General features: G+C 44.6%; 1 long non-coding RNA gene across 2 annotated transcripts in view; it reads right to left on the reverse strand.

The window, feature by feature from the left end:
• The window catches only part of LOC104912156, a 23,387-nt gene extending 13,586 nt beyond the window's left edge, over window positions 1-9,801 (reverse strand). For both annotated transcript variants that reach the window (XR_004160612.1, XR_004160611.1), the window contains exons 1-5: window positions 9,476-9,801; window positions 8,728-9,119; window positions 6,265-6,450; window positions 4,775-4,859; window positions 643-923 (exon numbers count right to left, since the gene is read on the reverse strand). This is a non-coding gene — a long non-coding RNA (uncharacterized LOC104912156). The remainder of the gene's footprint in view (window positions 1-642; window positions 924-4,774; window positions 4,860-6,264; window positions 6,451-8,727; window positions 9,120-9,475) is intronic.
• Window positions 9,802-24,042: the final 14,241 nt, after the last annotated feature.

Consider the following 24,042-nt stretch of genomic DNA (forward strand, 5'->3'; position numbering starts at 1 on the left):
GGGGGGGGTTTCCATGTGAGGCAGAGAGAAGACCCAATGCAGGCTGCAGGCAGATTGAGCCTCTCTCCTTTGCTCAACCTGGGGGCTGAGATGATAATTTGCTTGCACTTAAGTAATTTCTGAAAACATAAACAACATCTTGCCTTGTGCTGGTCTTTTTCTGTTTCTTGGGATTGATTTCAACCCTTTGTGACAACAGAGGGATTCTGCAAGAAAGCATTGGCTGAGGGAGTGAGATCATTAACGCCAGCTCACGAGTCCTAATTGCCCCAAATGAGTTACACACTGAAATAGCCTGGCCCAGTTATCAGCCAGAGCATCCCTGAAAGCTGGACACTGAATGCACAGAAGGCTGCATCTGAGGCACCATTCTCAGCCCTCTCCCAGTTGCTTTTCTAAACAACTCCACCAGGATTTATACCGTTGATGTGAGATTATTCCCTATACTTCTATTTCTTGTTCAAATGTATAGAAATTAATTTTCTGGTCATAATTTCAGTACCTCTGGGACATTAGCAGGATGGAAGTAAAAATAGAACATCATTACGGTGTCAGGTAATGCGGATGAGTGTGACTAATAACCTGAGTGTCATTGATTTAATAATCTAATAATGTCTCTGCACACTCAGCTCACAGACTCACCGTTTGCAGATCAAGATTTAAGCCCGGCTGCAGCTGCAGATCGGAATCAGTATCTCTGCTTTTGGGCTCAGACTGATGATAAGCAACCTGCAGCTGGTTTTCCAAGATGAAGGAGTGGGAAGGAGACGGCTGGTGTCTGCAGGTGTTGCATTCCCATGGGTAACGGCAGTGGCAGGTCACAGCTCCCGCTGGGGACATTTCCCAAGCTCAAAGAGAAACGCTCACCAAGCAGGAAAGGTCTGGCAGCTTTCAAACAGCTGCTGGCCCATCAACAATGTCACCTAAAAATGCAAAGGAAAAGAGCTCTGAGGTTAATTATGACACCTTCTGAGAAAGGTGTGTTCCACAGCCTTGCAATGAGAGGAAAGGGGGGGACTGGTTGGACAGGCAGTCGTTGTCCCTTCTCTGGCATCCCCAAGGGCAAGGTGACAGATGGACCCACACTTCCTTCCCTTCCCACTGTGTGTGAAACCGCACAGAGATGCTCACTAATGAGACATGACATCATGTTTGTTGTAATTTGGATATAACAGGGACTATAGATCTTCTCAAACAGTGTGTGAAAATCCTGTTCCCTGGCTAAGCATCTTCAGTGCAGTAAAATTTGCCTCTACCTCGGTGTCAGCATCTTCTCACAGGTAACAGCAACAGGACAAGAGGTGATGGCCTCAAGCTGCTCCAGGAGAGGTTCCAGTTGGATATTAGGGAACAGTTCTTCTCAGAAAGAGCAGTGAGGCACTGGCACAGGCTGCACAGGGAATGGTGGGGTCACCGTCCCTGAAGGTGCTCCTGAACTGTGCAGATGTGGCACTGAGGGATGTTATGGGCATGGTGGAGTGTGTTGGTGTTGGACTTGGGGATCGTAGTGTTCTTTTCCAACAGTTATTCTGTGATTCTATTCTGTGATTCTGTCTGGTGCTGCCCTAAGGCACCTCAGGAGGCAAGTGGGTTTTAAGCACGAGCTTTGACCCCTGGAAAACCCTTTGCAAACAATTCCACTTTTTCCAGACCATGCTCTGAAGGCCACATCGGTCTTCTCCAACCCCCCTTCATCTCAGACATATTTATTTGTTTCCAGTTAACTTCACCCAGATAAGAGGAAGGCTCCCCAGGGAGTTACCATAGAAACACTCAATGCAGACCTGGCAAGATTAGGGTAGCAGAGCCCAAAAAGATGGTAGAGATTATGAGAAATTTCACAACCACTCTCCAAATACCATTCCACTGGAAGAGGAGCAAAACCAGGACTTAAAATGGAAAACATCCCACATGGTTACCAACAGAGTGGCTGCAAATGGCTCCTCTCTCTGGGGACATTCAGTGCCCTGAAGCCACAGAGGTCCACTGGAAACTTTGAAAGAGCTCTCAGGGAGTTCCCATATTGTCTTTTCCAGATGCCCCACTGCAAGCAAGCCCTGCGGCAGTTCTTTGCCACACTCTGGGAGGCCCTGTTCCATAGCCATGGTCCATTTCTAATTAAGAAATATCCATCTGTGGTAATTAGCTTTCTACTTGCTGGGGGTCTCAGTTGTGCCCTTTGGGTTTTCCCAGCAGCCAGTCATTGGAAGGGCTCTCTGACAACTTCCCAGCCTCAGCAAAGCCCTGCTGACTCTCACACCGTCTGCACAAGTGTTTAAAAAGCACCCAGGTCTTGGCCAGTGCCTGGTGACATTGAGAACCCTTTAAGCAAGGAAGTGTCCTTCTGCATAATGGACTGAGAATGATGGGATTAAATGCAAGAAGGAAATATAAGAAGTCAAGGAGCTACCTGTCATTAACAGCTATCTGGTGTCTCGTTCAGGGTGATTTACCTCTGCTTCTTCTGTCCAAGCTGATCATTCAATAAAACACTATTGTGAAAGCAGATGTAATTGGAAGCACTTTTTGATATGGAAAATATTAATTTTCTGCTATTCAACAGTGCACCCGATTCCATTTTTTCTATTAAACTCTTCCTAGAGTTTGAACAGAAGACAGTAAGAAATTAAGAGTCATGGTTTTCCAAGTAAGCCAAATTTTTGGGACAGTTACTGTGCGTCCTCCTACCTGATGCTCATACACAGAGATATTGAGAACTATTAGAAATAAATTATCCTTAACTGCAAAATAGAAGGGGATTCGTCAACAATATTGATTTTTCTTTCACGTATGTGGAGTTGCTTTGGCAATTAGCCTTGGAGTCACTGTTTCTTTCCTGTAAACCAAATTTTAGTTGCAGAATTAAAGAAAGGAAATTGGGAAAGGAAATATTGGGAAAGGAAAAGGCAATTTGTAGAAAAAGCATACACTGTACCAAACACATGCCTCTCTGCCTCTAAATGTAGGCTGGGAGCTTGGCACGGCTGGGTGGAGAGCTATGGGGGTTTATGAGTACATTTATCTTAACTGCATTCACGTGGCTGTGGAATGATTTGATCTGGAGATAACTGATATCTGATTTTTATGTGCATTTCTGACAGATGTGAAGGACACACAAAGCAGGGAATGGATTGGATGTATGGATGGAGTTGTGGAAAAGATTCTTAATACCGTAACATAGTCAGGCATTAAATCTCAAAAAGAAACAGGGAAATTATGCATCTAACTACTTATCATGTAAACTTGGAGTGAAAGTGGATGATACTCATTTCTTGGTTTACGAGCACCAGAGAGGCATGTCATAAAAGGGAGAATAATATGATTAAAATTAATGTAAAATACTATGGGAAGCATAACTTTCAAGTTTCATTTTTGCAATGCTGGGACTTCTAGCTAAATAAAATAATCTCAGAGCACATCGCTTTCCACTGTAACTACACTCACAGAAATTAATGCTCCTGGAGATGAGCACTTTCTTGAACAACAGCACTGTAACTGATCACTAACTGGCTTCAGCATCAGAGCAAACACCCAGCAGAGTTGCTCAGCTGCCCCACGTTCGTTATGTGGTATGCATAGCTTCTATGCAATAAACACAATGAATAAAGCACAGAATTTCTCTAACCATAAAATCATGATGGTAATCCCTGGAATGGCAAAATTCAAGAAAGAAGTCACACTTCAGGTTGGATATTAGGAAAAAATTGCTCTCCAAAACAGCGGTGCTGCAATGGCACAGGGCTGCCCAGTGAATGGTGGGGTCACCATCCCTGGAGGTGTTCCAGAACCGTGGGGATGTGGCACTGAGGGATGTGGTGATGGGTATGGCGGGGTGGGTTGGGTTGGACTGAATGATCTTAGTGGTTTTTTCCAACTTTAATCATTCTATGATTCCATGACTGGCCCCATTAACACTACCCCAGCCAGCCATCCCTCCTACAAGCCATTTGCTCGCTTGGGTTGCCGCAATTGCCGCACACTGCTCTTCCAATTCACCACAACATGTCATGCACAAGTTCTATTATTCTGTGTTAAATTCACTCATATACATTTTGTAAGCTTACTTCCAAATTTTTATCTTGATTCTGTCCTCCTAGAGGTTATTTATCCTTAATTTCCATGCTGATCTATAAAAAAATGCCTAAAAACATGCAGCAAAACTTTTCAACTCTACATTAGCCAAACCATGCAGATTATTACAGAAAGCATAGCTTGGAAAATCCCTAAGCTACGATAATTAACCTATTTACACCTTAATTTTCTTATAAGATGCAAAAGAGTTTGAAAATTTAAAGAGTGTCTGTGCTGTTTCCAGCTTTGTGCTAGAGTTCAGGCTGTGCCACCTCTCCTATGCACAGCTCCTGCCATATATTGTTTAATCATTTTGAAGATGAGACGATTGCATCTGTGACCCATGAGGGCTTGCCAAGCAGCTCGTCACATCTGCAAACCCCTGAAGCCCATGTGGAGAGTTCCCAGACCTTCTCTAACATATTCTGAAAAGAACTACTGCTGTTTGTGCCTCCCATCAGAGCTGCTATTTAATTTCCAAGTGGATGTAAATTAACACATTTTATTAATCAGACAGCATTAATGTCTGAGCAAGAAATTTCAGCCTCCTCACAAAAGCGTAGCATGGCCATTATGAGATCCCCCTGGCTTTGCTCATGACCAGGAGCAAATCTTTTTTCCTGTCACAGACATGCTTGGAGGCTAACAGAAACAAAGCCCAAGAGAAGCACGTGCAAAAGGACAGAAATATTTTCCCACATACCTGCTAAGAAAATGCAGCTTACGTAGTGAGTGCATCGATGAAGTCAAGTTTCCAGTAGGATTAATCTTGGTTGTAAAGCATCTTACTGGAAACAATATAAAAAGACAAATCAGTCACACATGAAAGTAAGGCAGGATATAGGAGTCTGGCTCTGTAGAATTCTTTCACTCTCATTACTCTGTAATTTTTTTATTATTATTATTATTTTTTTGCCAGACCGCTCCCCCATTCCCTCTGAATTAGAATAATGTCAAAATGTCAAAATGTTTGGGTTTTTGTGTGCACCTGGACTTCTGGATGCTCACCAACCCCACTCACAGACATGAGACCTCATGCCTGACTGATTTCAGTGCGGGTTGTCTGAAGTGTTTTGGAAGATCACCAGAATCCCAAGAGATTTATCCTCATAAGCTTTCTGGATTTAATAGTGACAACTTCTACTGGGCAAATTAGGCAAGTCAATTTTACAGCAAAGGCAAGTCAAATATGCTATAATTAATTCAAATTAACACACCCACAAGATTCTGAAGCCTGTGATCAGTCAGGTGGGGATGCCTGCAGGAATATCCAAATAGAAGTCATTATTAAAAACCTTGAGACTAAACATTTCAGAGGAAGCCAGAAATAACCTGCACAAAAACAGGCTGGATTGCAGAAAACCAAATGTTATCTTTTTGTAGAACTTCACTATTAGCAGTGACCAGCAAAGCAAAACATTTCCTGTAAATCTGGTTCTTTAACATTACATTTAATTGTTCAGTATTCAGCCTCTGTGGAGGATTACTGGAGTGTATCTCGCTCTACATATGGTCTATAATAGGAAACGATACCTCTGAAACTCTGAATAGCACAATGCCATTCAGGAAATTAGAAAATATTACGTTTTGTAGTTAGAACCTTCACACATCACTTGCTGATTTTGTTCCTTTATGAAAGCACAGTGTCCAGCATGAGTATGTATTGTGATCAGGCATCGATGAGAGAAAACACCAAGGTGAAAAAAGCTTATCCTGATACAACAGAGTTATTATTTAGATGCAGGGGGAAAGAAAAAAAAAACAGTTTTGATGTTAGAATGAGAGCGTGGACTCATCACTTCAGCATTATATTTCATGCACTGGGCAAAGCTGCAGGCAATGGAGGCCAGGCAGGGATTTTGGATCGTAAGGATGTGGATGGCTCATAGGCCATCACTGGAGAATGGTCAAGATCTTTTAAGCTATCCGTGGGCTATTGAAAGGAATAGAGACTGTCTGAGCAGAGATTCATGAGAGAAGAACCATGCTGGTTTACCGGGGCTGGACACAGGCTGCCCACAGCCACTGCTTCCCCTCCCATCCCCATAGCAGGCAGCAGAAGGGCACCACAGAGGAGTTAGGCTCAGCAACAAGAGACACATTTTCTACAGGCTGTACTGAGACACGACATTTCCAGGAGTGATGCTGAACGCCATCACCCTCCTCCAGCTCACTTCCCAGTTGCCTACTTACATGAACATTTGCCAGCTGTCAAGCTCTTGCTCAGTTCCAGCAAAACCTCCTGGATTTTCTCCGTTCCCAGTGATTATGTTTTGCTGCTGGGATCAGCTCCTGCTGATACTGGAATTGCCAGCTCACTCCTTAAATCCCTCCTCCTTCTAAAATAAGCAATGCAAACCCCAACACAGGCAGAATGCTCTTCAGCAGGACACACAAATGATAGAATCATTAAAGTTGGAAAAGACCACTAAGATCATTTAGTGCAACCATCACACCATCCCCACCGTGCCCACTAACCACGTCCTTAATGCCACAGTGACAGCCACCCTCCTCGGTACCGGCTCCTAAAGTTGAGCAGAGATTCTTTGTAGCAGAAACAGCTCTCAGAGATGCTAAGGGCTCACACCAGTTATGAAAGAGGTCGTATAGATGTAAAATCTGCCAGTGCTGTCTAAATGAGAAGAAAACAAGCCATCTTGCCATGGCCAACAAGCCACAAGCCATGAGAATGGCCAGTTTGTATCCTCCAGCCCAGTATCCTGTCTCTGACATGACAGAGCTGTTGATGCCTAAAGAAGGGGTTCAGACCAGGGCAGACACACAGCCTGTGTGCTCTGGCTGTCTCCAGGGAGCTATGTTTAGTGACTTTCTACGCTCGAGGCGACTTCCACGTGTTATCACCCTTGCTGTATCGCTCTTCCATGAACTCATCTAATTGCCTTTTGCATCATTTAAGCTTTTGGCAACCAGTCTCCTGTGGCAGCGAGTGCCACAGCTGAACAACATATTGTGATAGGAAACAGCTCTGCTGCGTGCACTGACAAGTACCCAAGCAGCAGCTACTTTGGGTTTCCCACCCTGGGCCAAGCACTGTGTGATGGTGCTCTGCTGTGCACACCCCACATGGACAACCAAGGCACTGTCTTCAAGCTGCAAGGCAAGCCCGGCCTTGGGGTCTCACCTGTGTCTCCCAGTCTCAGTGCCAATTTCTAATGGTAAGAAATAATCATTAGAAGCAGAACGAGACCAGGACCCCATGACAACTAGTAATAAATACGAATGGCTGGAATTTAGGCATAGTCCAAGTTTTACTTTCTCACTCAGCAGCCACATCTGCTTTACCTGAACACCTTTGACCCATTCTGGCCATTAGACCAGAAAATTCTGCCAAAGATGTGACATGGAGATGCAAGATGTATCTAAGCACTACTCTATTCCATTCTGTTGCCTCTTTTTTTTTTTTTAATCAGTTTCTCCTAAAGCCCCATTTAGCAATCACAGTAGAGATGTGGTGTTTTTATGCGAATCCTTAAATTTACAGAAGTGCTGAGCTGAAATGGGATTTGCAGCGAAGGCTTCCTTGCTATTCCTCCTGTCTCTTATATACCATGCAGGGATATGCTGGTGGAGGCAGCCAGAAATAGCTCTGAGACTTCCAAAGTGTCAGAATTGAATCCTGGGGTACTGAGAATGGGTGAGAACCAATACGGTGCAGCCCTGGCCTGAGCACTCACTCAAGACTTCCCAAAACAAGGTTGAGATAACAAAGCCAACACTGGTGAATGCCATAACCCTGGAGCTAGTATTTTCTGCCAAGCTGGATGAACTGATATTTTCTGTTAAGGAATTCTTTTGCTGAAAGTTTCTGCCTAGCTCTCTGAAGCACACAGCACACCAGTGTAGGAGCACAGTGCTGCAGATAACACACCTCTGCTCTGTGACATCCAGCAGCTTTGTTCCCAAACAGCACCAGCCAGGCTGCAAGAGTTAATGACAGTATGTTGCTGGTAGTATCATGAGAATTGCTGGGTCACTGTGTCTTTAGCCTGATTTAAACTGGTAGCAGCCTGGATCTCATTTTTAATTACATTTTGACTGTAGCTGTCTGGTTATTTGTATAAGCAAAAATATTGGCATGCCAACCAGGTCATAAACTGTCAGGCAGATCATGTAGAGGAAAATGCCATCTATGCTACTGTCACAAGTATCATTCCTAATAATGATGCTCTCCGTGAAATATAATATTTAGCAAGTTGTGCTTAAAAAGCAGATTGTATTTCTGATATCCCCTGCCAACAAGGTATTTAACAGAGTTGTGCTGGCTCTAATGTCCCTTTTGCATCCTTTCAGAGACAAGAATAGATACATCACCATCGTGACGTTAGCAAACTTGGAGACTGCAGACACTTCATGAAATAAATTGGGACTGGCAGGCTAAGTACTCGAATTGGCGATGCAGGAACCACTGGGCCTGTCTCTCTACTGACACACTATTGCTGGGAGAATCGACAATGAACCTCGCTGCCTTCAGCATTAATGACTGCAGCTTTGCAGCAGCGTGAGCAGGGGATAAGGTTGCAGCATCACCTCCACGCAGCCCAGCGTGAGGCAAAATTAAGAAGTGACAGCAGTGCCTTGGCAGGTGATCTTACAGACATGCTGCCATCCTGCTATTCAGCCTGCCATGTGCCTCACCTTCTTTAAATGTGCTTTTTTCCTCTTCTCTGGATGCCACAAACACACTGCCGCGTCCGCTTGTCAGAGCGCTGTCATGAGCGAAATGACACATCAGCTCTGAGGCTCTTGACCTGATCTTGGACTCAATGAAAGAATGGTGAGAAAACAGAAATAGCTTATGTTAAGGACTAAAAATAAAATAAGTAGCAAGAATGACTTAATTTAAACAAGAAACTGAATAAACATCCATTAATGTATTCCTAAGGGATCAGGAAGAGGATGGCATTTCCAGATATGGCTCTGAAGTTAACCCAGAAGCATCAGCTCTCCTCCGGGGATTCAGAGGACAACGTCACCTGTCTGTGCAGGAGGCATCTTGGCAAGTGCAGACCTGCTGGACAACCTTCCACCTGCAAAAACAACAGAGAAAACAACTCAATGCCCTGTGTGTAACTCAGTAGTAACAAGATGGGAATGGCCAACAAATTTCACAGCAAGTCACAGCAAACCAACCTACTTCCCTTCTATAGCAAGATGATTAGTGTGTAGGGAAAGGTAGCAGTGGGCATCATATATCTTGGTGCAGGAAGGCTTTTGACACCATCACATTTAACTTTCACATAAGACAAATGAGAAAACTGGAACTAAATGAAATTTCCCAACGTGTCACTACGGGCAACAGGATCGTGGTTCAGGGTGACCTTCCCAGGTGGGAGAGATGACCCAATGTAGTGCTGGTGAAGTTCAGGCAGTTTGTGGAACACACCTACACAGCGATTTGAGTCTCTGAAGCCATTCTTTTTCTCTTGGAAGGGCAGAACATCATCTGGGTTTCATTCTAGTCTCATTTTCATGCAGTTGGCAGCATGGCTTGCTTCTGCTCCTGTGCTGTGTGCTCCAGAAGGGCCTGGGTGCCAGCCTTCCTTCCTTCCACCCACAAGCCATTAAGTGGTATCTGCAAGGAAAACCCACTCCTGAAAAATTTGAAGTTCTTTCCCAAATTTTAACAGCACCCAGATATTTTCCCAGTTTCTCAGTGGGGGTATGTTTACCCCTTAGCATAATCTTGCCTTTAAAACTCTACAAACCACATTTCAGTAGATAAATAATTTAAAGCAAAGGAAGTAGATGCTCCATGAAAGAGCCCAGCTGTTCAGCCATCCGGCGGGGCACACTATGCTGGGATAGTTGGGGGCTGCATGTAGACCTGATTGCCCATTAAAGAGACGTACATTTCACGTTGCTGCAATCAAGGCTCTCTGGAGAATTTTGCATTGTGCCCACACGTAATATGTCAGATATTTGCCAGCAGGGGAAACACTGTAAGAAGTGAATGAGTTTTCCTCTGTTCAGTGACATTACTAATGACTCATGCAGGATTATGGGTAACAAACCTTTGAAATGAGAGGTTGAGTTGTACACTACATTATACATCTGAATTTCATGGTATATTAGTGACAGTGATTGGTAATACAATATGATGGGAAATTGCTAACATCAGAGAGAAGTTAATACGATGCACTGCGATTTCTCAAAGAGTTCCATACTTTTTCCAGCACCACCCATAATCTGCTCATTACTGCTTTGCAAAGAGCAATCCCTCTCATGGAGTGAGGGGCACCAGTGCTCTGACAGCTGGTCATAAATTTGAATGGAAGATATGCAATCTGAAACATTCATGTTTCCATGGATCGTTACCCAATTGTATCTCCTCTAAGAAGCAGGTGATTTTTTAACATCCTGCGACAGTTTGTTTCTGCTGATATTTTCTTTCTCCAGATAAATCTGATGCCAGCTCATGTCTTACAGTTTTTCTTCCCATTCTTGGTCTATTAAAATGGCTGATACAGTCTGTACGCACATTAACTAAACACCGGTTAATGGAGTGTAACTAAGAAGAATGAATATATTTACAAAAAGAGTATTTCTAGGCATTAAAATAAGTGTACAGTTCCTAACATGAGACCTTACGTTTACAAATGTAACCATAGATTTATGTTTATAGACTGGCAAACCCTGTGGCTATGAGTGTCCTCTCAGTTATTCCTACTTCAAACAATCTAAACAATTTTTTTTTAACTCTTTACCTGGTAATAACCTGGAATATTTTGTAGCTATTTTACAATGCCAGTAAATGACCATCTGGACTTCTCCATTTTCAGATGATTTAGTTATTCCTGGGGGAAATGGGTGAATTTACTGGAGTGATGGCACTGAAGGCTGAAGCCAATGAACCCACATAGTAGCTGCACCAAGACTGTCACCCTCCAGAGGGGACTTGAAATGATAAGTCATTTCCAGGACAAAGTAACAACACCACTTTGTGCCTTGTCCATATTCACCCCAACGACATTCATTTCTTCTTCTATTTCTTCACTTATGCCTACAATGGTGGAAGTGGCCAAGTGAAACGTTTCTAGCTATTCCAAGGCTATTTCTGAGTCCAGCCATGATTGTACAGAAACACTCCAGGTTTAACAGCAAAAATAGTTCAGTTTTATGTTTCACTCATCTCTGACGCTGACCTGCTGACCAGTAGCAAAAATAATCTCTGCTGTTACGTCGCCCTGTGAAGTTGAAGGGATGAACGAAAGGTCACTTATAAGCTTCAGTACCATCAAGTGCCTCAATGCTTGCATCCATCAAACCTACTTAGGAGCACAGAGTTGATCCAGTAGAATCTTGAAGTCAGTGGCTCTGAGGCTGAAGCACAGTCACTCACTCCTCTGTTTATCCACTCCTCTTCTACCTCAGGTCTGTTCTGTGCATTCACATCTCACCCGAACAAATACCTCCCAGAGCTGTTCAGGCAAGATGTCCAACACAAAAGAACCTTCACATGTCCTAGAGACTTCTGGCATTACCTTGAAGTAGTTGAAGACAGAATTACACCTCCTGCTACTGATACAGCTCAGCTCACATGCCAAAGGAATGGATTTAGAGACTTTTTTGTTTGTTTGTTTAATCTTCCTTTTGTTGGAGAAGCTTTTGGATGGATGTCCAAAACTCCTTGTGTGGCAAGTCCACTGAAAACCACAGCTGAGATCCCACCATGGGTAGGACTGGAGCTGGGTGGTAATTATGACAAGTGAATGGAAGACAGTATCTCCCTTCAGCATTAAATTCAAGCCCTGACCTTTTCCAACATAATGACTAACTCAACCTTTACATAATAATGTGTGTGATATTTGGAGAGTATAACATATGTGTCATTTTAATTAATTGAACAGAAATAGATTTACAGAAGAAAAATGAATTAACCAATCAGCAATCACCTTTCTATCTATTCCATGTCAGAATAATTAGTTTATTCTCCTAATCTCTTGACTCCTCTAGAAATCATAACCTCACTGACCTCCTTGAGAATAGGAGCTCATTTGAATAGTGCCATAATTGTGCTCTGGGTGCGTTATCATCCAGTTTCATTTTTATTAAGGTAATCTTATCCCTTCTTATTATGCCTGTCTCTGACAGGCTGACCGAAACCTCAGGAAAGGCTGCTCAATAACATGGGTGTTCTGTGGATAAAGACAGCGGCAAAAGAATCCTTCCTCCTAGAAAACGGGCTGGTTTTGTTGACTGGAGGATCAGCAATAACTTCACTGCCATTCTGTCTGTCTGTTCAGACATGTGTCCTGACATTGGCAGTAGCAGACTGCTACCAACTAGCAAATGCTTAAACAAGATCACAATTTGTTCCAGAATGATAAAATGACCCTACAAAGTGAATTACACTGTGAAAAATAAATGTAAAATACTGTGTAGATGCACAAATGATTATTTCATTATCTGGCCAATGTATGAGCGACAGATACAAATTGTTCCAATCATAGCGTGATGAAAGAGTAATGAACAGTGGGTTCTTGAATGAGCACAGGAAGAAAATAATGAATTGCAGTTTAAATGAAATCAGGAGTCAATGGACTGGATCACAGACTGTCCTTCAGATGTAGGAATTCTGCATTAGTTAAACACTGTCATTTGAAGAAACGTCCTTTAAGAGGAAGGAATCTAAATGGGTCAGAAAAAGAGACAAATAAGAAAGCCTGGCCACTGGCTTGTTTTTGCAAGCTGGATTGGAACATTCCTATTCCTGCTGCTTTGCTAATTCACATGGCAATCTGCAGATTTGTATCTTGCACTCAGTAAAGATAACAGATCATTTGTACTTTTGCCTTTCCCCTACTTTAACCTTTTTCCTCCTCTACTACTTGGTTACCTTTAGGTGACATCTGTAGAGATCCCTTGCCCATCACATAATTTCTACACGTAATGAAGACCAAGATGGCAATAGCTTCTGGGAAGGAAAGGGTCAGTGAAGTTGAAATAACGCATGGCAAAGGCTCCTTTATTTATGTTTGTTGGAAATCTATCTGCAATAGCTGAATTTCTCTTCTTTACTTGTGTTTCATACCAATAAACCAAGAATTAGGATTTCTAACGTTATTTCCACAGATACATGTCATGTTTCATGCATCACATCTACCCATCATGTTACACAACATCTTCTTAGATCTACAGAGCAGCTGCATTTCTCTTGTGAGTGCAGGACATCTGACCATGCTTGCTCACCACACAGAATTTCTTCACACTCTAATAAGACATCTTCCTCTGCAAGCAGCCCGCAGAAACCAGCTGGTCTCACAGGCAGGGCTGAATGAGTGACACAAACCAGCTCTGTCACTGCCTATTGCTGCTCTACTGCTGCCACATCCAGAGCCCACACTGCTCCCCAGCAAAGGGCACAGTACTCTGGGCTGGGTGTCCCCAAGGGACAGGTCATCTTTTGCTGCCTTCTGCTCAATAATCTCAAGACATTTGGGCCACAGAATCATCAAGTTTGGGAAATAGCACTAAGATCATCTAGTCCAACCATCAGCCCATCACCACCATGCCTGCTAAACCACTTCACTCATTTGAAAATGAGTTCCAATCCCGGTACTGAACACTGTCAGAAGACAGAGAATGATGGCAAGAAAATGTCCAACTGTCAGCTCACTGTAGAGCAGAAACATGTGGCACCTTACCTTTGTGGGTGAAGAGGCCCAGGGTGAGTGCCAACATGTGAGAGGACAGAAAGATGGCACCACTGCCCAGTACTGGCTCAGGTCCCTTCTGTCCAGTTTGACAAGTAACATCACTTTGGTCTTGAAGAACTGGATATTAGGAAAAATTTCTTCTCTGAATGAATGATGGTGCAGTGGTGTGGGCTGCACGGGGAATGGTGGGGTCACCATCCCTGGAGGTGTTACAGAAATGTGGAGATGTGGCACTGAGGGATGTGGTGATGGAGTGGGATTGGAATTGGTGATCTTTTCCAACATTAACGGTTCTGTGGTTCTAAGAGGCATCGGTCAGTTGGGGTGCTTCTTCATGATGAAAAGTGAGCAACTGTGTCCATGCTGTAGTTAAAAGTGGGGAAAAAAACCAAACACGTTAGATTATTTTGAGTTTGGAGACACAATCTGACATGAGCACTAGGACAACCAGGCTGGCCCGTGCTCTTGGTGCCAGGGCTGGAAACCCTGAGATGAGGCAAGGCTCCAGCCCTGTGACTCCAGCAGTGCCTGCAGAGAGCCCAGCGCTGCAGTGCAGAGCAGCCAGCTCCTCCATGCCAGCAATTCTCAGTCAGCAGCCACGCAATTCTCAGCCAGCAGCCACCCAACTCTGCAGAGCATGACAGCACTGAGGTGCTGCAGGGTCCTCTGCAAAAAATAAAAAATCCAAAGTGCTAATTACAAAGTTACACCCTGTGCTTAGCAACTGAGCTTGGGTGGCAGAGCCCTGCCCACCCAGGAACTGTCTTATCCGAGGATGACTGTGCAGCAGGGAGCCCCAGAAGCCAGCTTGCTCATTAAGAACTCATCCACAGCAGGAAAATGCCTGGAAAACTTTACTCTGCACATCAGGAAAAAACAACAGCAACAACAACAACAAAATATCCAAAGCCAGAAAAGCCAGTATGGGAAGCAGGGAGTACTTAAGGTGGAGGAGGTTTGCAGGCTGCACATTATGAATGTGCCTGGGGATGTTATGCACCTTCCATGCGAGCATGCGTCACTGCAGGGCTTTCTGTGGGTGTGCATTTGTTTGGTTGGATTTACTCTGTCCTTGTCTCTGCGTGCATAGCTGCACAAGTAATGAATGTGCCTATTAAAGCCCAGCCAGAACATTTGTTTCTGAGGTTGGTGGAGAGGAGCCCTCACACCAGCAATGTACTGCATTTCTTTTTGTTTGCTCGGAATGCTTTGCACGCTCGGTTCAGTGTTTTCCAAGGCAGATGCACTGGGTTGATTTCTAAGGCAATTCTTAATTACATATACCTGGCAATGGTCTCGATGTGAACACCTGAAGCAGATTTGAAGGTGCAGATTTGAAGGCACAGATTTGAAGGCACAGATTTGCTGCATAGGACCATGGCTCCCCACGTCCTTCATGTGGTTGTGGTGCACAGGACGTCGTTCTGGATTAAACATGAATGAGATTTCAGCCTCATCAGAAAAACACCCAATATCAATTAAAGTGAGTGCTCAACGAGGAGCCCAACGCAGCCTTTATCATAACTCTTTCCCAATAGCAAGGCTGTTAAAACAGAGCTTAGAGAAGTTCAGAGTGAGCTTTCAGCGCTGGACATTTCCTGACTCCTGGACCTTTGATTTTCTTTTCTCATCATTACATTAACACTTTTGTTATGGAATATTTATGATGCGCACCACATGCTTAATGGATTTCCTCCTTTATTCGCAGCTAAGCTGCATTAATACAATACTCACACTATTCAATTTGAAATCCATCAAGGATTCATGGGCTTAATATCACCATCACTTTTAATGAGAAAGGAAATCTGTAAATCAAACGAGCCAAAGCAAAGGCTGAGAGGAAGCAGCAATAGCAGTTCAACAGCACCCTTCATATTAAAAGCACCTGGAAGCAAACTCTGTTAACTGGATCAGTTTTAAAGCAGTGAATTACTAAGAAGCTCAGCCCTAAATCGTGGTTGTGGCTTCCAGAACAGATGCCATCACATCATTGTGTGTTCCTCTCCCTGTTTTCCTGTGCTGTAATCTGCAGGAACATGAGCAAGGTGATAGGAGAGATGGATTAGAGTTGAACATGGGACTCAGTGGTATCACCACTGCTCCTATTTATTTATTCTCATGGGAGGAAGAAATCAGCTGAAGACCAGGCATGCACTACGGTGTGTTTGTCTAGCTCTCATTTGCTGGGCATGAACTCCTTGGCCTTGCACTGTTGGCACAATCAGATGCAGATGAGCACTCACCATTCCTCAACCCTATCATCTATAGTGCAACAGCAAACTTTCTCCAAGCACACACACAGCATCAGCAGTTGTGGCACTGGGAGCAGTGCAGCACATCTGCAGCAAAGGAACAGTGAGCAGCGTGATCAATAGCTGTTGTTGCTGACTGCCATTATTTCCTGGACTTTTCTGATATGTTTGTCACAATAAAATGGCAATATTGATAGGAAATAATGACTTCCTTTCTCCTACCCTTCCACACAAGCAGGAGCTGACCCTGAGGATTAAAAGATGCAACAGATGCTCCTACTTAGGCCACCACGATCTCCTACAGCCCAGTCCAATTGCACCAAGTCGTAGCCCAACATTTAGCCCCAGTCAGCTGTGAGACATGCCCAGAAAATAAATATGACAGTGCTAAGACATGCTAATGCTTTGCAGGTTCAAGAAAGATAACTATCAGTGGATGATACTTTTATGAAAGCGCTCCAGGAGCCTTTAAGGCCAGACCTCCCCATTGGATCTACATTAGTGCATTTCGGCTCCCCATGTTGTTGGGTTTGAGCTCCTTGTATTTCTTTATTGTCAGGCTCTGTTTCAGCAGGAGGCCTCAGGAGGTGCCCAGCTTTGAGGATAATGGGGCAATCACACATTTAAAGTCTTTCCCCTTGTTGGTAAGAGAGGTCCTTATACCAGGTTTAAAGGAAGATCTGGCAGTATTTCTATTCATCATCATGCAAAGGGCAGAAGTTACAGATTTAAGAGTGGAAGGTGATTTCCCCTTCTGCTCTCAGCAACAACGAGCAGTGCCGTAGGCTTTCAAGCAGCCAATCCATTTTGTTACTTCGCTGACAAGGTTAAAACCATCAGAAATGTACTGTGAATATATTGAAACAGAGCTGGTTTTGCTCATATGCATCCAATTTCTACCGAGATGTTGGGTGAGGAAAAAAGCGATCGATAATGTGAGTTTGTAACCAGTGGCAGAGTCACCAGATGGGAAGCAGAAGAAATTTGGATGTGGGCTCATTTGCTGTATGCTAAGCATTTGACTTCCAACGAAACAAATGCGTTCAGTGAAGCAAAGCCAATCTGACAGCGCAGGAACCGAGCTGGGGGATGGCACATCGCTCCCAGTGTGCTCAGGGGAGAAATGGGGACAGCAGAGATGTCACGGGCTGGAGGGAAAATCTCTGGAGACAGCTCCACTTACCTCAGTGAGTGCCAGGTGCACACCTGGTGAGTATGGGACGCAGTCAGCTCCAGGAGCACCGCTCAGACAGGACTCACTGCCCAACATGGCTTTGCTGAGGGACTTCCAGGTGTCTGCACATCACTGGTGAGCTGACACTACTGCAGCTCGCTGCTGTTTGGCAGTGGAACACCGAAGGCGTCAGCACCCAGACCCTGGCTGAGCCTCGGCTGAGATAAACCACAAAGAAAACCCAAGAAGTACATCAGCACCTAAAAAGAAGCAACGAGAAACAAACAGGTTAGTCAGCATTGCAGCGTTTCTGCTCAAAAGCAGAGGAGGTTGCTGTAAATGCAGACCTGTGGCAATGGGAAAGCCCTTAGGAAAGCTCAGGGGGTCGGGAGAATCACCTGGAATGAGTTCATAGCTCCATGAGGAGAGCAGCTCACAGATCTGGGCAGGTTCTGCTTAGCATTTTCATCTCATCATTTAATCTTTCCAAAAACACAACACTCTGAAGCAAGGTTAGGCTTTTGTTTTTTCTCCTGTCCCTTCAAAGATTGAAAAAGCTGGCGATGGAAACAGACGGATTCCAAGCTGAAAACATGGTCACTCGTTGTGACCTTTGGATTAAAAAATGCTGTAAGAAATAGCAGTATGGATCAACGTGGAGCACTTGCTGGTGGCTGAAGACAGATCTTCCTCCCAGCGTTTTCAGATGACTTTGTGATACGTATCTTTCCCTTCCTACTATTTGCCTTACGCTGGGAAAAAAAATATGTTATCTCAAGAGTCCTTTGAACATTAAAATGTATGCCGTGCATGTGACTTTCCTCAAATATCTTAAAATATTCTAAATGTGAGGACGTTGGCGCGGTGCCTGGGATCCTGTCTTTTTGGATAAAAGTTTCAGATAACCAACACTTTCCATTACCATTTCTCCCTGAAGAGGTCATCTCCGATCCAGCTCCACTGCAGAGCAGGGGAGGAACCTGGGCTCCCTGAGGTTCACAAAAGGTGATAAAGCTGCACAGCTGCTAATGAAAGCCGCTGTGTGGTGTGTCTGACCTAGTTCTGCTTCGCTTTACCTGGGTATCTTCAAGCCACTTAAAAATTAAAATGGTTAATAATGCATCAGAGCCAAGTGTTACCCAGCGGGAATCTCAGTTTTGCAAGTGAAAGGAAACACTGCAAGTCTTCTTCCCTGCCTTTATGCCAACCATGCACACACTTACGTCAATTGATTGATATCCCGAACCTATTTAGGCTGATTTTTAAAAAGTGATAAGTTAGGAAACATTTATTCACTGAAAGAGTAAAGAGTGCTGCGCTGGCACAGCTGCCCAGGGAGTGCTGGGGTCACCATCCCTGGAGATGCTCCAGAACTGTGGGGATGTGGCACTGAGGGACGTGGTGGGTGAGCTGGGGTTGGGCTTGGGGATCTTAGAGGTCTTTTCCAGTCTGAATGATTCTGTGGTTCTGTAACAAGTCACTTCTGCACACTGTACACCTCCCAAGGAAAACCCACGTGGATTTCCACAGATCCCTCTTATTGCCATCTCCTCCCTAGGTGTAGCTTCCCGGGCACCACAGGGCTCAGGAATTCTGTTGATGGCTGCTGCACCTTGCGCTGACGTTAGATGAAATGTTTATTTGGGAAAGTTTCATTTTACCATAATTTTTACTTGACTGCCACTTAGTGGCAATTTAAAGTAATAGCTCAGGGAGATTTCCTGGCAAACCCACAGCCCTACAAATCACCTGGCTCTTCCCAGAAATGTATAGTTACTCTCTCAAGAATTTGGGTTTCATTCTGTTCTCTATCCACAGGTTAGGAAGCAGGTTATCAAATCCCATCTCCTATACAAAGCATCAAAGCTGTTATGAAGGCAACTTCCAACTCAACAGTGCTCTTAGTTCATTCAGAGGCTGCTGCTTTCCAGCAGGAAGGACTTCCAGAGGTTGGGATCAGATGGTCTGGAACAACACCAACATGGGAATTACCACAACAGAGCAGGACACTAAAAAGCCAAGTGAGATTTTCAAGCTTGCACACTTCCCAGTGCCCAAAGCCTGGCGTCCCTGCCATGCAGCACCTTTCATTGCTCCAACTTTCATTTCTACCTCCATAATTGCACTAGTGATGTCGAAAAAGATGTTCTTTTTTGGTATTCTGCACAGAGGTGGAAGAAAGATGCTGAAATCATCACTTGCGGCAGCCTGCACATTGCAAGGGCTGTGCTGTGCATTACTTTCTTTCCGTATTAATATACATATATTTTTAAACCAGTGTTGATAAACATCAAGACAAGTTTCTTGGTGTGAAATAGAGGTACATCCTTGTAAGCAGACCCTGAACTCAGACAGGCATTTGTATGACCTGCTTTAAATGAAATAATAAATACTAATACTTAAACCTCAGGGAATCCCTCTCCTCGTGGCCCTCACCTTGTGGCTCTAAACCCAGCTCCTGTGGGGCTCTCTATCTCAGCTTGCCAGCAGCAGTCACACCTGGGCCTGGCTGCTGCTGTATTTTGCCCTGCAAAAACAGCTTAAAATGCTTTAGAAGCATCATAGGCCACGAAAAGATGTGCTCCAGGTCCTGCTCTTGGCACACATGGGCACCACGGTAGCACCTCAAGACAGCAGATCCAGAAATAGGTCAGAAAAAGCCATTTCTTGCAGCACTGGATTTCTTTGTGATGAATTTTAATGGCACTTCAGATTAGTTCAGCTGCTGTGAGCAGTTTGCATCCCATCTCTACCTGCTCCGACACCAAGATGAAATGTTTACCTTTCATATGGCTGCGATTTGTGCTGTGCTGCGGGAATCCAGCTTTTCAGAGCTTGAGCCTGACGAGGAATTTAGATCCCTTTTCATCTGCTTTATCAATTGTCTCCTCACAGAAACATTTTGCCAACGCTGTGGATGATTAAAGGCTCAGGAGCACTGCCAGGAGGTGGCCTGGAGTTCTCCATCTCGGGGATGTCCCCCTGCAAACACGAAGGGATCTCAGGCAGGGTGACTTTGGGCTGACACCATTTCCATCTAGCAACAGCCAGTGCTACAAGCACAGGATGCAAGAAAGAAGGAGAAGACTCTGCAGCAGGATCTGTTGTGATAGGACAAGGGGAAATGGTTTCAAAGTAAAAGAGGGGAGATTTAGTTTGCTTATAAGAAAGATGTTTTGTATGGTAAGGGTAACGAGGCATTGGCACAGGTTGCCCAGAGAGGTGTCCCGTTCCTTCAGACATTTCCTTCAGACACTCAAGGTCAGGCTGGATGGGTTCTGAGAACCTGATGGAGCTGTGAGTATCCCTGTTCAGTGCAGGGAGTTGGACCAGATGGCCTTTAAGTGTCCATTCCACTTCAGTCCATTCTATGATACGGGGCTGATGGTAGCAGCCTTCACAGCTTCCATAACTCTGATTTTGACTCATTTTCAACATATTTTACTCCTGTGGAGCCATAAGAAGCACTCATATGGGGATGTCTGGCACGCCAACCCACCCCCACTATGCCCATAGCCACATCCCTCAGTGCCACATCTCCACAACTCTGGAACACTTCCAGTGTTGGTGACCACCACCTCCCTGAGCAGCAGTGCCAGTGCAGCACTGCTCCTTGAGAGAAAAAAACTTTTCCTTACATCCAACCCAAACCTTCCCTTGTGCAACTTCAGGCCATCTTGTCTCATCCTAGCGCTGTTACCTTGGAGGAAAGGCTGACCCTCACCTCATCACGACCTGCTTGCACAGAACTGTAGACATCAATGAGGTCTCCCCTGAGCCTCCTTTTCTCCAGACTGACCCATCCCAGTTTCCTCAGCTGCTCCCCATCAGACTGGTGCTCCAGACCCCTCACCTGGTAACTCGCAATGCCTTGGCTGCTGATCACCTGCAACTTCTCAGATCTAAGAAAACCCATCTGTATCAGGCAGCAGCAGGAGCAGGTAACATTTAGTTCACTTCTGATAGAAAAGAGATGATGGTAACAATATAAAATCAACAAACCTAAATATACACAATAGAAATTAATCACACCAATGGAATAAAACACAATAAATCTGCCTGTAGTACAGGTTTGAACTTAGTCTGCTTAAGGCACAGCTGGTTATTGGGGGCTCTCTCAACCTGATGATCCTTTGCCTTCTCTAGGGGGATATTTCTAAGGAGGCCCTGGTGCCTTTTGCTCGCCCATAGGCAGTGAGGGGCAAAGGCCAAGGGGAGCCCCTGGGAATGCATTTGTAAAGCACATTTCATGCTCCCAATGCAAAGTTCAAGGCACTTTGTAGGTGGGAGAGATTCCCCTCACCAACACCCCACAGCAATGGGCTCGGCAGGACAGCATTTTTCCCTTTCAGCTAATATTTTAGGGGAAATGGGATAAATGTGTTCCTTAAAAAGGGCAGCGTTAACATTCTGGCGCGCTCTCCCTGCCTTGCCCAGGGCAAGTAATTTTTTTGACAGGTGAATAAAATATCATTAGCTTCTCCAGTCATCAATCATCAAAGTGAAGGATGGGCAAGTAACCTCTCCAGACAGTCCTGGGGACTGCATTACCCCTGGTTTCTAAAGAAGCAGAGCTGGGAGGCTCCCATTCCATCTCAATGCATGGAAGGCAGACAGCTAAAACCTCTCCCCAACTCTGACTTTTTCCCCTTGAGAGTTAGAAGCTGACAATGGCATAGAAATGTAGATTTCACGTTGTCCCTTCAGCCTTGCCCAGCCATTTGTGCCAGGTAGCCCAAGAGCTCACAGGCTGCGCCGCGCGTTGAATCGTGGCATTTCTGAGACCGCCGGAATATGTGAAGGAGAGAGAATGACAAATCTGAAGCTTTTGTGCAAAGGTCACACACTTGATGCTTCTTTCGCATTTGTGTGAGTTAATTTACTTTAAAAAAAAAAAAAAAATCTTCACAACAAAGAAAAATGAACAGAAATCTGTCCCTGAGACTGCCATGGCCATGAACTTCCAAAGCTATTGTGATTTCAATAGAAGACACTGCCATCGAAAATGCCATTGATATTGTAACAGATCATTGCCTAAATAGACCATAACAGCTCCCATTTCAATGGTTACCGAGAAACGCTTTAACCCCTTCACTTCTGAGCGCCTGCACAATCTCTGTGTGACACATCAAAGGAGACACACCAGATAGTACGAATTTCACACCCTTTTTTTGCCTCTGTCAGCTCTTCTGAGCTTCCCTGTCCCTTTCCTTTTCCACACTGAATCAGAGCTATCTGCCTGCTCAAATCCTTTTAAGCGCAGGCAGAAAACCTGGGGTTAGGGCATTGTCTCAGCCCCCCAGCAGCATTCCCCAAACCACCCAGGAGAAGGCAAAGCCCCCCAGCATCACTGCCTGCTCAGTGGCAGTTAAAGTGCCAACACTTCACTAAAGAGACACACACACACACACGCACACGCTCTATATACATGCACATATCTGGTTTGAGTTACCAGTGGACCCAACTCCAAGCCTTTCCAACTCTAAAAGGAGTTTTGAGAAAAAAAGAGATGAAAAAAGAAAAGAGAAACAGAATTCAAACGTCTTTGAATGATAGCTCTTGTTTTCTAGACCCAAGGAGATCTCTGTTAAGGTGCTCTTTGAGATCACTCGTTTACTCATTAAGCACTTTGCTTCATCCCACTGCTGGAGCACTGTACCTTGGCCAGAACCTTCTCAAGCACTACGTTCCTTCACCACTACGTGCTCTTCCTTGTCACCTTGATTTATGCATTCTGGGGAGGAAAAGAACACAGGCAGGCTTCTATGGGAAAAAAAAATAAATCTTTCCATAATGCTCCACGTTAATTGAATCTAAATCCTTTAATTCTTTACTAATTGAGCCTGGAATCACGTTTGCCATTGTTTAGCAGAGGATGGGTGTTGGGCAGACTGCTTAGAGCACCATTCCTTCTTGCACCGAGCTCCAGGCAAGGACAAACCTGGCACAGGAACAGGCAGGGATGCTCTCGGTGCTCTGCATGGATGAATGCAGCACCCATGCTTCAGCACACTTCAGTGCTAAGGGCTGAGCCAGGTGTGCCTCTGTAAGTCACCAACCAGGACATCATTCCTTTCTCCACCACTTCTGGGGAGAAGACAGCTATATTTTCACAGAAAATTCAACCTTTATGGGCTGCAATTATTTTTACTTTTCCAGAAGACTCACAGGGAAATAACCTCAAAAGCCACTCCCATCAACAACAACAACAACAACAACAAAAGCAACTGATTCACATTTGCCACAAAATGACTCTGATAACCCTCCATCCTGTTCCACGGAGGCCTTTGGGAGAGCCCAGTACAGTGAGAAATAAAGCTACACATTGCAAGGCTGCAGTGGCAATTTCCTCCCCATATGTTTCTCAAGACACTCTCTTAATTTAGTTTGCCTATAATGAATTCTGTCATTATTCCAAACATCCATTCTCATGACCTAGACTTATAGCGTATCACCACCGAGTATCTTTTTTGGCTATCCAATCTCCCCGGGGAACTGAAAATTGTCTCCGTCTGCAGCACAGCAATGCTAGGGAGCAGCCTGGAAAACAGATCCGAGATTATTCCTTTCTGTGTCAGTCATTTAAGCCTCTTTGTGTTAAAGTTGACATTTGTCTCGATGCTGTCTCAATAGGCCCCGCTGGCTGGGTTTCATTCAGTGCTTTGAGCACAGGGAGAACTTGCCTCTTGTTTTACTTTCAGGCCATTCTTGTGCCAAAGCGTGAAGGGAGGGAGCTGAATAACCACAAACAGGTGAGGCGGGGAGAGGCTTTCTGTCTCCACTCTCCATTTGCGAGAGCTGAGCTTTTTGGATGCCTTTCAAAGCCAGGAGAAGCCAAAAGCAATAATCCTCACCATGGGAGCAGGCA

Source organism: Meleagris gallopavo, chromosome 9 (genome assembly GCF_000146605.3).
Source record: "Meleagris gallopavo isolate NT-WF06-2002-E0010 breed Aviagen turkey brand Nicholas breeding stock chromosome 9, Turkey_5.1, whole genome shotgun sequence".
In the NCBI taxonomy this organism is placed as follows: domain Eukaryota; kingdom Metazoa; phylum Chordata; class Aves; order Galliformes; family Phasianidae; genus Meleagris; species Meleagris gallopavo.